This window comes from Astatotilapia calliptera, unplaced genomic scaffold (assembly GCF_900246225.1).
Source record: "Astatotilapia calliptera unplaced genomic scaffold, fAstCal1.2 U_scaffold_18, whole genome shotgun sequence".
Taxonomy (NCBI): domain Eukaryota; kingdom Metazoa; phylum Chordata; class Actinopteri; order Cichliformes; family Cichlidae; genus Astatotilapia; species Astatotilapia calliptera.
The window spans coordinates 273,420-287,256 of record NW_020535707.1 but is presented as its reverse complement, the minus strand read 5'-3'; the positions used below and the strand labels follow the sequence as shown (position 1 = coordinate 287,256).

General features: G+C 42.8%; 1 long non-coding RNA gene across 1 annotated transcript; it reads right to left on the bottom strand.

The window, feature by feature from the left end:
* Window positions 1-9,353: 9,353 nt before the first annotated feature.
* On the bottom strand, window positions 9,354-11,165 carry LOC113017669 (uncharacterized). Its single transcript, XR_003271545.1, has 3 exons — window positions 11,131-11,165; window positions 10,907-11,034; window positions 9,354-9,794 (listed from the first exon to the last, which is right to left on the bottom strand). It is a non-coding gene; the product is annotated as an uncharacterized LOC113017669 (long non-coding RNA).
* Between the last annotated feature and the right edge of the window lie 2,672 nt (window positions 11,166-13,837).

The following is a 13,837-nucleotide window of genomic DNA, read 5'->3' as shown; positions in this document are numbered from 1 at the left end:
ATTCAACACATGAATGCACTTAGAGCCATTTATGTAGCTGTGTGTGTGTGTGACAGAATGCAGAAATCTAACTTTTGAACATATTCCAACCCCCCAAAAAAGACAAATTATGGAATTTTGTGCAACTGAATATTTCATTAATTTTGGTTGGTCTTCCTTGAGTTTGGCCTCATTGGCTCAGTGGGCATTATAACCTACAACTCTTGCACCAATTTTGAACATAACAATGAAGCTGGAAAAATGTAGTTGTTCACCAGCATCGCAATTCCATTACTTTTTATCCTGGCTTACCTTGGTGTGGTTTTCAAAGTGCTTCAGAAAGATGAGGAAATCTGTTTCTTGCACCCATCCCGATTTATTTCCACTACCAGTACTTCCTACTGGTCCATCTCTGACACAGTGGTCTGCATAATGTATGTGTGGGAACACAAACAGTGGAGGAATTGTGTTGCCAATGGCATTAACCGCATATACAAATGCGACCAGTGAACGTCTCTCTGCTGATGTCGTTGCCCCAACTTGTTTAATATAAGTTAAAGTAATAGTGCGGTAAGTTGTAACATCTGCATTATTGTTACAACTAACCCAGACTGTTGCTGTTACAACTGACCCAGACTCCTATAGCCATGAACTAGCTAACATTACAGCCAACGGCTAAAACATTAGCACTAAAGACCTACACAGAATATATCCCCATAGACATACAAATAACACAATTTAAGTTTGATGAGTTTAACTGCAAAGCAGATAATGCTATTAGAAATTGAAATAAAGTAGAAAAACTTACTTTTTGGCATACAAATTACTTTTTTTCATGTTAAATTGTCTGTGTTTGATAAAATGTGCTGATTTTTCACATGTGATAGCAGAACTGAATTGGGCATGTACAGGATGAGTCACATCATTTGAAACTTAGCCCTGATTGGAGAAATTGGAAGTGTTACAACTGACCCACGTTACAACTATCCCCGGTCTCCCCTACTTGCACTGGTTTCACTGGACAAGTCTGCAAGTGAATCTACAACTGATCTGACATTGTGGCACAAACACAGTAAACAAACACTACGAGCACCTTGTTTCATGTGCAGTGGCTTTCTTCTCATTCTGTTACTGAACACTGTATGAAAAGCCTCTCACTGCCAGCATCCTTCCAGCTCCACGACAACAAGACCAACTCACATCTTCACAACACCAAGAATTTTTCCCCTTTTCTTTGGAGAAACTGAGAAGCCAATAGGATTGTAGCTCAAACTTGCCCACAGTCCTGCTTCATCACTGCTCACTCCTACCTGTGTTGGTGCTCAGTGGACAGTCATTAGGGTTGCCAACTCCCTGAAAAATAAATAAGGGACACCTCGTGGCCAGGGCCGGGCAACCTAGTTGTCTTCACCCTTCCCAGTGTGGTAGCTCTTTTTTGTGTGTGTGAAATTATTTTTTAACCATTTGACTTGAATTTGATTTAAGCAGATGCATATTCTTTGTGATATGACCATATGGGAAACAAATGATCATTTAGCCATTTATTTTTAGCTCAAAATGACAACATTAACACAGTAAAACAGGTCTCTTTCTTAAACTGTCATGCTTAACTTTTGAGAATATAAGTAAATCTTTCTTTAAAAGAACTCTGTCCTGCTTAACTTAAAATTATATAAATTAATAGAAAGCAATGGAACGAAAAATATTCTTGTAACTGTGCACATTTAGTGCATTTAGTGCAATTGGCTTCAGTTGAGGTATTATTTCAGCTTTTCTAATGCTAATCAGCTGCTCCTGTTTGTAAACCCACTTGCTCCCATGATTACGCATCTTAACTCATCATCATTATTCATCTATGTATTACTTTTATGTATTAGTCATCTATTTGTTGTAATCATCTATCCTTGCAGTTGTTTATTACACAAAATAAATTATATTATCACACTTCTGGCCACATAGCGCTGATATTCACTGCACATGCCCATTTTAACCTTAACCAGAGGGTTTAAAAAACAAACCAGTGTTTACATACCATATCTGCTTCTGCCGTGGCCTGGTGGACAAGAAATTGGTTAAGGGTTCCCCGAGCTTTCACGCCCCTCATGTTCTTCATGTGCCCCCACCATTAGAAGCATGCCTATGGAAAAAGTGCGCCGGCACACAGTGCAGTGCGCTTTATAGGTTTTATGGTGACCTTTCCCAGCCAGGTGTTTCCCTTTTCCCATTCCTCCCTGTACTTTTGCAGCCTTTTTTTCTTTCTCTGAGGGAAACAAACATTGCTGCTCTAATGCTGGGCTCACACTGTGTGATTTTTGGCCCATTTTGAGACGATTTTTGAGTCGTGCGACCGATTTGGTGATCAGCCCGATTTTGGCCTTCATCGTGCATCGTGTAGTATACGTGGGGTAACGAGAAGCGATTAACACCTCGAGCAGCTCCCGATCATCAATCGCTCGTGAGCCGCTCACACTGCTCACGCGCAAACACGTAAACGTCGGTGAAAAAGACGGAGCAGCACGGCTGTGCAGCGTGTGATCTGGACACAAGCGATGGAGGCACAACTTGTAGAACTTTGGAAAGCTCATCCGAGCCTTTTCGATGTGGCATCACAAAATTATCACAACCACAACAAACGTGAAAATAGTTGGATTTACACTGCTGCTCATTCACAGCTGCCTGATCATGTTTTTCATTAGCAATTTAGCAAAGTTGATGGTGGTGGTTTGTGTGTCTGTGTGAGTGAAAGACAGGGAGAGCGACAGATTTTCTGTTATAACCTTCATGTTATGGAGGCACAGCGTGAGCACTCAGGTCGCATCAGAGCATCGGGCGGTATAGTGTGAGACCTGCATCGTGACCTACCAACTTCTAACCCCTGCGAGTCAATCGTGCAGTTTGAGCAGGAGCTGAATAACGTGACTGAAAAAAATCGCACAGTGTCTGCCCAGCTTTAGGTGTACTGTCGTCCGAGACTTGCACCGCAGTGTCGGCGTTTGTTTCCCTGTTGGCCATGCTTCTTGTTGTGGTCATCTGTTGTCTTCCGGTATTTTCTCCGCAAGCGACCTTTCCTCGACCAATGAGATGAGCGGTAATCTGAATTGTCATAAGTGTGCTGTCAGCTCATTGGTCACAAAGCAGGAGAGGTGCTGGGAATTATGCTTTCAAACAAAGCGTTAATTCCATTAACATTTATAGACTACTTTTGATTCTCACTGTATTACGGGACAAAGTGCGTCCCTTATTAGCTCAATACGGGACGTGTGCTTTTGTTTCTAAATACGGGACGATTCCGTTTTTTAAGGGACGGTTGGCAACCCTAACAGTCATAGCCTGCTGCTAGCATGAATGCTAAACGTACTGCTGTGGATGATCAGCAGAAAAACATGTGGTCAGTTTGACTGTTTGCTGTATTTAAAGTGTTTTTCTCAGTTCGTCTGTATTCAAAGTGCATTCGGGGCTTTAGCTGACAGCTCTTTGTGCTAACAAACTAAACTCTCTTAGTTTAAGCCAGCAGACTTTACCAAACACAAAGCCTGCTGCTGCCTCCATGGGTTAGCTTGTGTGACTGGTGCTTACAGCAATGAAATCTAAATCACACTAATGTGTCCTCCAAGGTGTTTGGTGGGAGCACTGAGTGAAACATAAGAGCTCTGGTTAAGCCTCATCAGCTGGATAGGCTGTCCACCCTAGTCCAGGCTTTAACTCAAATCTCTGATTGGCTTTCTAACAATTACCTTGTTAGAACAAGACAGAGACCATGATCATAGCTCCTCCTGATCTATGTTCTAAAATCAGTCAAGTTGTTGCCCCTTTCTGTTCTTCTGCTGAGCCAAATATTCGAAATCTTGGAATAATATTTGACTCTTCTTTGGGCCTTGACTCACATGTAAAGTCTCTGTCTCGTTCCTGTTTCTTTCATTTAAGGAATATTTCTAAACTGCGACATATGGTCTCCTTAGCTGAACTGGAAAAAATTGTCCATGCATTTGTGTCATCGTGTTTAGATTATTGTAATTCCCTGTTTACCAGCTTGGATAAATCATCTCTTTCTCGCCTCCAAGCTGTACAAAACGCAGCAGCAAGACTACTAACTCACTCTACCCAGCGAGCTCACATCACTCCTATTTTATGTTCTTTACATTGGCTCCCAATAGATTTTAGAATTCGTTTTAAATGATTGTTTTAACGTACAGAGCACTAAATGGCCCCAGATTATTTATCCAAGCTTCTCACTAAATACACTGCTGCTCGCTGTCTCCGCTCACAGACTCAGAGTTTGTTGGTTGCTCCCAGAACACGTCTGAAGAGGAAAGGGGGCGGAGCCTTTCAGTCTGTGGCACCAAGGCTGTGGAACAGTCGACCTCTACAACTACGTTTGGTTGACTCTGTGGGATCCTTTAAAAAACAGTTAAAAACTTTACTGTTTAAACAAGCTTTCTGTTGACCAATGCTGTTTACATTTTTATATTTTTAATTTACATTTAAACTCTATATTGTGTATATTGTGCATTTTGCTATTTATCGTACTGTTTATTTTAGTCTCTGTGTGCAGCACTTTGTGACTACCTGTCTATGAAAAGCGCTTAATAAATAAACTTTACTTACTTACTAAAATAACAAACAGGGCTGTGAGAGCAACTGAAGTGATAAAAATACTGTTTAAAGATAAAAAACACTTTGATGTTCTCTCGTCACCTAATAAAGTCCAAACCCTGTGAACTATTTTAGCTTTAATAACTGTGGATTCAGGTATCCTGAACCCATCTTTGGACATTTGTAATTAAATATTTTAAAACTCCATCAGAGACTCCTGATGTGGCTGTTTGGAGAAGGAAAAGAGGGACAAAGTGGAGCGTCGAGCTGAGGCTTCATTCACTGCAAACCTACAGTTATGTTTCCTTATTTCTGCTGTTTGCATGTTCACAGCTGAAATAAAGCTGCCTCTTTGACTTCATCCTGTTGTGTTTGGGTCCAATCCTGCCTGCCACACAGCGCTACAGGACAAAGTCTAAGATTTTTACCTTTCTAATGAATCTTTGGTCATATTTATCCAGGAAAACACAAACATGTAAAGGAGTCATCACAGTTCTCTGACCTCGTTTGTCCAGGTTCAGCACTGAAGAGTGGAGGGTAATCTTTGGACTCATCACTCCTCACAGACGGACAGCTGGATCCTGCAGACTGTGACCTCTGACCTCTGCAGACAGAAACATGTTTTATTCAATGATCAATTCTCTGATAAAGTGATTGAAGCAGCTGTGATCACACAGACTGCAGATAATGCAGCTGTTTCCTGTCAGTAACAGTCCTCTTAGATTAGAGTTAAGCTTTTTACAGGAAAACAAATGTCCCTGAATGCAACAGTGAGACACAGTCTGCCTGTGTGGCTGTGATAGCTGCCGTTAGGAGCGCTCATGTGTTTGCAGTTAGACCAGGAGATGTTACCATCATGGACATGTTAACAAATCCTGCAGCATCACGTGGCACAAACACTTTGTGTTCCTGTCATCTGCAAGCAACAGGAAGTTCATTAATAAAGGCGGGATGGAGACGCGACTGATGGTTCTCCTTCATCCAGCTGTTACACACATCTGGGCTCACACGACGAGCCTTTGTCTAATACAGCAGCTGCTCTCTGAACACTTTTCTGAAGAGGAGCTGCACAAACCTTTGTTTGCTTTCTAGAGCAGCGTATCAAAGTCAAACTACCCACTGCTAGCAGCTGTTTCTATCATAGTTTAGGATCCAGATGTGTGAGGTCTAGATTTACACCTCTGATTAAAATACATAGTTAAAAACAGCCAATTGAGTCCAAATGTGTCTTAAACCAGATAAACTGACAGTTACAGCTGAGCCTGTGTGTCCTTGGAGACACTGCTCTGCTACAGAGATGCATTTTAGAAACCAGGAAACATCAAAATCATTTAAATCAGAGAGTTCTTGTTACTAACAGCTCACCTCTCTGCAGCAGAGTCTTTAAACTCAATGATGGCATCTTTAGACACGTCACTCTTACAGGACACAGAGCTGGGTGGAGGTCCAGGCTGGTTCCTGTGATTAATGATGGAGCAGTGATGTGAGTGCTGAGCTGTGACATGGAGAAGAGTCATGGACAGTTAGAGATGGTCATCTCACCTCTGAGCTTTGGTCTGGCTCTCATGTTCCCCACACAGAGTGCTTTTAGAGGGAGGGACTCCCTCCTCTCTGTCCTCACACTGATCCATGCTGCTCAATTCACATCAGCTCACACACACTTTCTACCTTCACCTGCAGAGGAAACACAAATCAGCCCAGCGACACACTCACTGACCCACTCAGCACCCACTGATTAATTCAGACACGTTTTAATCCCCAAAAGTTGATTCTGTTCATCTGGATGTTTTCAGTGGGAGAAACGTTTCATGACTCATCCAGGTGACTCCTTCAGTCTCAGCTGACTGCAGGTTTCCAACCTTATAAACAGGACATTTGCACAATGGCTGGGAGGTCATGATCATTGATCAACAACCACTGATCAATGGCCATGAGTCCCATTCACAGAGAGTTGGGGAATGTCTGCAATCACAGCATTACTAACCTAACCCTTACCTGGATGATTGAGCATCAAGACACTTTTTAATATTTTTCTAATTTCTGAAGCTTTTTACCAACTTTGTTCAAATTGGTCTGCTGTCATTTTATTGTTGACAAAAAGAGATTTTGAGTTTGAGTGTTGACGTTTCCATGTGGGATGTTACTACAGAATACACTTTATATTGTGAGCACTTGGATGTTAGTCCAGTGGTCCTAAACTGACACACCTGCACCTGGATTCATTCTGACCAGATTTTAACCCAACAGTGTTTCATACTTAATACATCAGACACAAACTCTGCAGCTGTCATTGTGTGCAGTGTGTGTGCAGTGTGTGTGCAGCGGGTCACTGTGTCCTATGTGTCCTCTGGAGTTCCCTGTATTAAGCACGTAAACCTGTGACACAAAAATCACAAAACTCGGACCACCACAGACTGTTTTCCTTCCTAGTGATGAAGGAAAACGCTGGGCTGGCATGAAAAGGGGCATTTATTCCCTTCAAGGACCTGAAGCTTCATAAAGCACCCCTCCAATAGCCAAACCCACCTGTTCTCTGATTGGATTGTTAAATTTTTGATTGACATGACATTGGCCAATCAGATGAAAGGAAGAAAAATAGGGACGCACTTGTAATTTGAAACTTGAAACTTGAGTGCAGAGTTTCACACGTATTGCTTGGCTAAGTTCACACACAAATTCTTTTTCCACCTACAAATCCTGATTTACAAGTACAAAATATTTATGACCACAATCTGAGCCCATACAGCCACAGACTGATGGAGGCAGGAGAAGCTGCCTACAGACATCAGTCAGTGGATCCACAGTAACATCGAGTTCAGCTGCTGATCATCAACTGTTTCTGTCTCGTTCCCAGACTCTGATCTCACATAAAACGAAGCAGATTTATGCTGAAACTAAGCTGCACACAGCTGATGTCAGCCAGGAAAACAGTACAGACTGCTAACGTTACCTTAACTTCGAGACGATCAACTGCGCCACAACATTCACGAAAGCCACGGAAGGACGGTCAGAGTCAGGAACCTCAGAAACGCATCAGGCTGGAGTTTAATTCTGTTTTCATCTTTAGAAACATCTGGAAATAGTTATAAAAACGCTGCGTAATAAAGAAAAATAGTGTAGATTAGTTTGAGTTGTGTTTAGCTGAGCTGTGTCTTTAATCTGAAGTTCATTTTGTGGAGGAGCAGCAAGACTTTCAGTGTTACTCTCAGAGAAAGCCTCCCAAATGTCTGTTGTCTTAATAGTGGAATTATCTGGAAAATGAACCAGTTCTTATGAGCTGCTTTTCTGTATGAGCAGTCAAAGCATTTTATACAGCGTGCTTCATTCACACAAGCACTTCTTTTTCTAACAATGACACTATGATGGATGCATCGGAGAACAAGTCGGGGTTCCACATCTTGCCCAAGGATACCGTGGCGTGCAGACTGGAGCAGCCAGGGATCAAACCTCCAACCTTCCAGTTAGTAATTCTACCTGCTGAGCTACAGTCTGTACTTCCTGAACAATCGTGGCTCAAGAGTTGGGAGTTCGTCTTGTAATCGGAAGGTTGCCGGTTCGAGCCCTGGCTTGGACAGTCTCGGTCGTTGTGTCCTTGGGCAAGACACTTCACCCGTTGCCTACTGGTGGTGGTCAGAGGGCCCGGTGGTGCCAGTGTCCGGTAGCCTCGCCTCTGTCAGTGCGCCCCAGGGTGGCTGTGGCTACAATGTAGCTTGCCATCACCAGTGTGTGAATGTGTGTGTGAATGGGTGGATGACTGGATATGTAAAGCGCTTTGGGGTCCTTAGGGGACTAGTAAGGCGCTATATAAATACAGGCCATTTACCATTTACCATTTAACAACACACCCTCCTTTTGTTTCTTTATTTCCAGTAGCAACCAGGACCATAATGAACCCTGACTCCCACAGACACTCAGGATCCACCTGCCCAGTAAGTCACCCGCTAACTGCAACTATCAGAGCCCTGACCTTCTGCAGAGACGAGTCACACTGAACACAGCAAGTGTCCCTGCTCTCAGATACAAAACCTGCCTTTAAAAGTTCAGAGTAATGAAATCAGCAGTTCTGATTCTAGAATCTGTAGTCTCACACACTTTTGTTGTTTTGGTTCACATCGGTTGATATTCTGCTGCAAACAACTAATGAGAACATTTTATAAACCTTTGAGTGTCCATCAGGATCCTGTAGAAACAGCTTCCATCTCAAATACTAAACATCATTATTTACATTCTGTTTATTTATCTTTTAAAGTCCCTCTAGCACAGATTTCTTTAGCCGAATGTCTTTCTGTGTCTTCCATACAAACATTAAACATGAAAACACTCAACACAGCAACACTGAAAGCATTTGAGTGTAACTTTCATTCAAATCAAACTTTATACACAATTACAATAATGGAAAAAAGACAATCTAAATAGTAATACACAACAACCACTGCAGAAATAAATAAAAGAAAACCAAACACAATCCAGACATGAATACACAAATATATTTAAATCTATATATTTATACATTTTAATATGATGTAAAAGAAAACAAATACGAAACCTATCAAACTACCAATATAAAAAAAACAAGACCAGAATCAGAGAGACTTTATTTATCCCCAAGGGCCAATTAACATACAACAGAGCAGCATGACGTTGAAGATAAGCACAATAAAAGTGAGATAATAAATACACAGAATATACAGTTTTAAAATTATACAGTTTTAAAATTAAAGTGACTGAAGGTGAATAAATAACTGTAAGTGACTAAAAGTGAGTAAAGTGTTGGTATAAGAGTGTAGTTTATGTTTCTGGTGTGGGAAATGTTCTTATCAGCTGGAGTTAAAAAGCAGAGCTGCTTTGGGGACAAAGGTGGCGCTCCTCCTCCTCTCAGTCCTGCAGGAAATGCAGCGGAGGCGTCGCCCAGAGGGGAGCCATTGAAATGCAGGGTGAAGAATGTGAGAGGGGTCGTTGATGATTTTGGCAGCGTGTCTAAGGGCCTGTTGATGAAAACCTGCCAGAGTTCTGACAGGCAGGCCAATGATTTTAGAGCACACTGATGCTGCAGTCTGTTCCTGTATGAAGGCTGAGGGAGTGGGACCAGCAGGTGATGGAGAAGGTCATGATGCTTTCCAGGAAGGCGTAGTAAAAAGTCATCATGATGGGTGTGCTGACTCCAAAGGAGTTGAGTTTCCTAAGGAGGTTTAGCCACCATGTCCCCTGCATGCTGGTAAGGCCTGGTTAACACACACATCAGCGTGAACAAAGTGGGAAATGTGTTTCTTCTAATTTTGTTACCATTTTTATTTAAGAAAAAAGCATTAAAAGTGCCAGGACACGTGTAAGTAAGTAAATGCCAAACACAGCTTCTTATCATTGCAAACTCTTATGGCTGCAAATGTTTTACAATAAAAGCAAACGTAAGCATTTGTGAAAACAACGAAACAGCTCAATGATTTGCTAAATTTGTACTGTAGCATCCATCCAGAGGGTTTCCCAGGTTTTCACTAATGCTGCTAAAAAAGCTGCATGTACATGTTAGCAGGCGTAACAGGCCCCAGGACGATGGACAGTGTGCACCAGCTGGTTAGAACAAAGGAAATAATCAAATAAAATCATCGTTTTATTTCATCAACACACATAAAGGCCAGTTCACAAAAACTGACAAGCATTAGCTAACAGCTAACATGTAAAGGACGTGTGCAGGAGCCTGGATGCAGTTTGTGGAGTTTATATGATCAACATAGTTTTTGGGTTAAAGGTTAAAAGTATAAAGTTAAGGCTCACTTGCTTAGAGTTGTATTATATGGGAAGCAGTGCTTACAGACTGACATAGTTGGATTTCTTTTGCTTCAAATGTATGCTTTTATTTTGATAGTCTGGCAGAGACAGGAAGTTAGCTGCCTCTCAGTCTCTCTGTTTGAACTGAACTTTGTAAGACTTTGATCCTTCTGGATTCACGCACGTGTAGCTGCTCTGGACATTTGTACGGAAACATTTAAAACTGGACTCCTGCTGATTTTTGGAGAAACAGGGACTCAGTGGAGCGTCGAGCTGAGGCTTCATTCACTGGAAAGCTACAAAGTGCATTAATTTATCTTAACAAGCAAAGTTGATGTGATGTGACTGAAAAAACAAATATTTCTATTTTTCTGAACTTTCATCAGCTTGCTGAGCAGAAACATCTATGAAGAGTCCAGTCAGTGATTATTACTCATTAGAAGGGAAGATGAAGAATCCTGGTGTTGGAAGCTCACACTGTCTGCACTGTGCATGCAAAGTCCACTGAATGAATGAACCAGTGAATGTAGGAAGTGCCCACTGTTTCTGTAAGTATGGGAGGACCCACCTCTCTCTGCAGATGTCCCTGACACAGGCGGCCCTGGCCAGGATCTGCTCCCACTGGGCGTCCCTCCCCAGCACCACCCTGCTGTCCTGCTGGCTCATTAGACGCTGCAGCTCTGGGTAGACCCGGTCCTTACAGACATGACCAAAGCAGCACACAATCAAAGACAAACAGAAGCTTTGAACACATGAATATGACATTTATAGTGATGCCTTATTATTGCAAACCTGTTTTTTCCACAGAGCGGTCATGAGGCGCAGTCTCACTGCTCTCAGCTTGGGGGAGCCGGCCAGCATGTGCAGACTGTGCAGCACGATCGGGAAGCAAAGCTGGAATATTACAGCACATATGATCAGAGCCAAGTTTACAAGAGAAACACACGGTTACAGCTGAAGAAGGCAGATGTTAGACGATGACTGCTGGTTTGGAGAGTCCAGCTCACTGACAGAGTGCTTTATACTACAGAGCACTGCATCTATCCCACACAGAGGCTGCTGTGGTGGAGTCCAATCCCAGCTCCTACAAACTGGGTACAAGAAACACTGTCTGTGTTCACACAGAGAAAACTGTGTGGAAGACGTGGGAATTTCTCTTTGCTCCTTTGTCAAGTGCTAAACATCGAGAGGGGAACATTTCAGTTATGTGCACAAACTGATTTACCAACATTATCCACACACAGTGTCCTGCTAATGGTGCTAATATTTAGCACAGTTTGTTTAATGCAGTGTTTGATTTGTTGCTCTTGATATTGTGCCATTCATTTGTGCACAGAGATGGCATCACAGAGATTTGATGGACAGTCTGATCTCTGCTTTTACACTGATAAACCTCAAACACATCTTTGTTTATTAGGTTCATTTCAGGGCCACAGACAGCGCAGGACGATCAGCTGTGCTTTATGGATCTACATAAACTCAGCTGCATTTGATGTGACAGACATGAGCTGTAGATCACAGATACACACACCCCATCAGCACAGATGTGTTAGTGGTGCTGTTAACACCAGCTGGAGACATTTACAGTTTGTTTTATCCCTCAGGTGTTGTCTAAATACAAGAATGTATGTGTAGGTAAAATACAGTGGGTTGCAAAAGTATTGGGCCCCCTTGAATTTTCCCACATTTTGTCACATTTCAGCCACAAACATGAATCTATTTTATTGAAATTCCACGTGAAAGACCAACACAAAGTGGTGCACACGTGAGAAGTGGAACGAAAATCATACATGATTCCAAACATTTGTTACAAATCAATAACTGCAAAGTGGGGTGTGTGTTCAGCCCCCTTTGGTCCGAGTGCAGTCAGTTGCCCATAGACGTTGCCTGATGAGTGCTAATTACTAAACAGAGTGCACCTGTGTGTAATCTAATGTCAGTACAAATACAGCTGCTCTGTGACGGCCTCAGAGGTTGTCTAAGAGAATATTGGGAGCAACAACACCATGAAGTCCAAAGAACACAGCAGACAGGTCAGGGATAAAGTTACTGAGAAATTTAAAGCAGGCTTAGGCTACAAAAAGGTTTCCCAAGCCTTGAACATCCCACGGAGCACTGTTCAAGCGATCATTCAGAAATGGAAGGAGTATGGCACAACTGTAAACCTACCAAGACAAGGCCGTCCACCTAAACTCAGGCCGAACAAGGAGAGCGCTGATCAGAAATGCAGCCAAGAGGCCCATGGTGACTCTGGACGAGCTGCAGAGATCCACAGCTCAGGTGGGGGAATCTGTCCGTAGGACAACTATTAGTCGTGCACTGCTGTCAGGGACCAAGCAGTAAAGCATAAAGGACACAGGTGGTTTTAATTCAAAAAAGGGGTTTTATTGACCCAAAAATATGAAAATATATTTAACAAAGCCAAAACTTGAAACCTGGCCCCACCTTGTCATGCGAATTCCTGAGATCAGATGGCCCAGGATGTGAGTGGGCGTTAAGGCGTCTGGGAAGGGATCTCAAAACTGGATTATAGATGGCAGAGAGTTGGTGTCGTAAACCCCCGCCTCTGTTCAAAGATGGTCGCTCACAGTAGACATAGATGGCTTCTTTCACTCCTCTTTCAAACCATCTGTCCTCTCTGTCCAAAATGTGAACATTGGCATCCTTTATCCTTAAGATGCAGATGGACTGCTGAGTCTTGTCCTGTGGAGGTGGCTCTTCTGTGTTGTGCCATGCGCTTGTGAAGTGGCTGTTTGGTCTCTCCAATGTAGAGGTCTGGGCATTCCTTGCTGCACTGTACAGCATACACCACTCAGGAATTCGCATGATAAGGTGGGGCCAGGTTTCACAATGAACTCACCCGAAACTCTGGCTGATTGGGGCCCACACCCAGTTTCACACCTTGTCTCAGAGGATCATCAGGGGGTCCTTTTGTCCCTCTGTGGGGTGTCACTCCCACTAGGTTTATATCTGGGACTCTCCACCATTTGACCTTAGAACTGAAGAAGCTTCTCGGATGAGAGGTGAAACGTCTTCAAGTAACTTAAAGAAGTCCAGACGCCTTTCTTTGCAAGCTCCTTTGACTACGATGACCTGGATGACTGAGAACCTTCACAGACATAAAGCTGAGCGATGACACGTTTAATGCTGTCGAGCCAAAAACATCACTTTGAATCAACATCACTGCAGTAAATCATCATTTAGGTTTCATAGTGGTTAGCTTCTGGCTTTTCCTGTAACAAAGACCTGCTGCTGCACGTTTAACATGACAAGTACGAGCGAGCAGAGATCTCCAGAGGACTCAAATATGCCAACAACCTTCAACCAGTGCATCCAAACACCAGTGTGTGCAGCACTCTGGGAGCAATTAGAGCAGAAGGTGAATCCTCTGGGGCCCGGTGCACGCTTGAGTAATGAGGGATAAACTTCACACTTCATCTGCAGCTAGTGACTCCAACACAAGTCCAGAGGGAGGTCTGTCCCCTTAGAGCACTCCCTA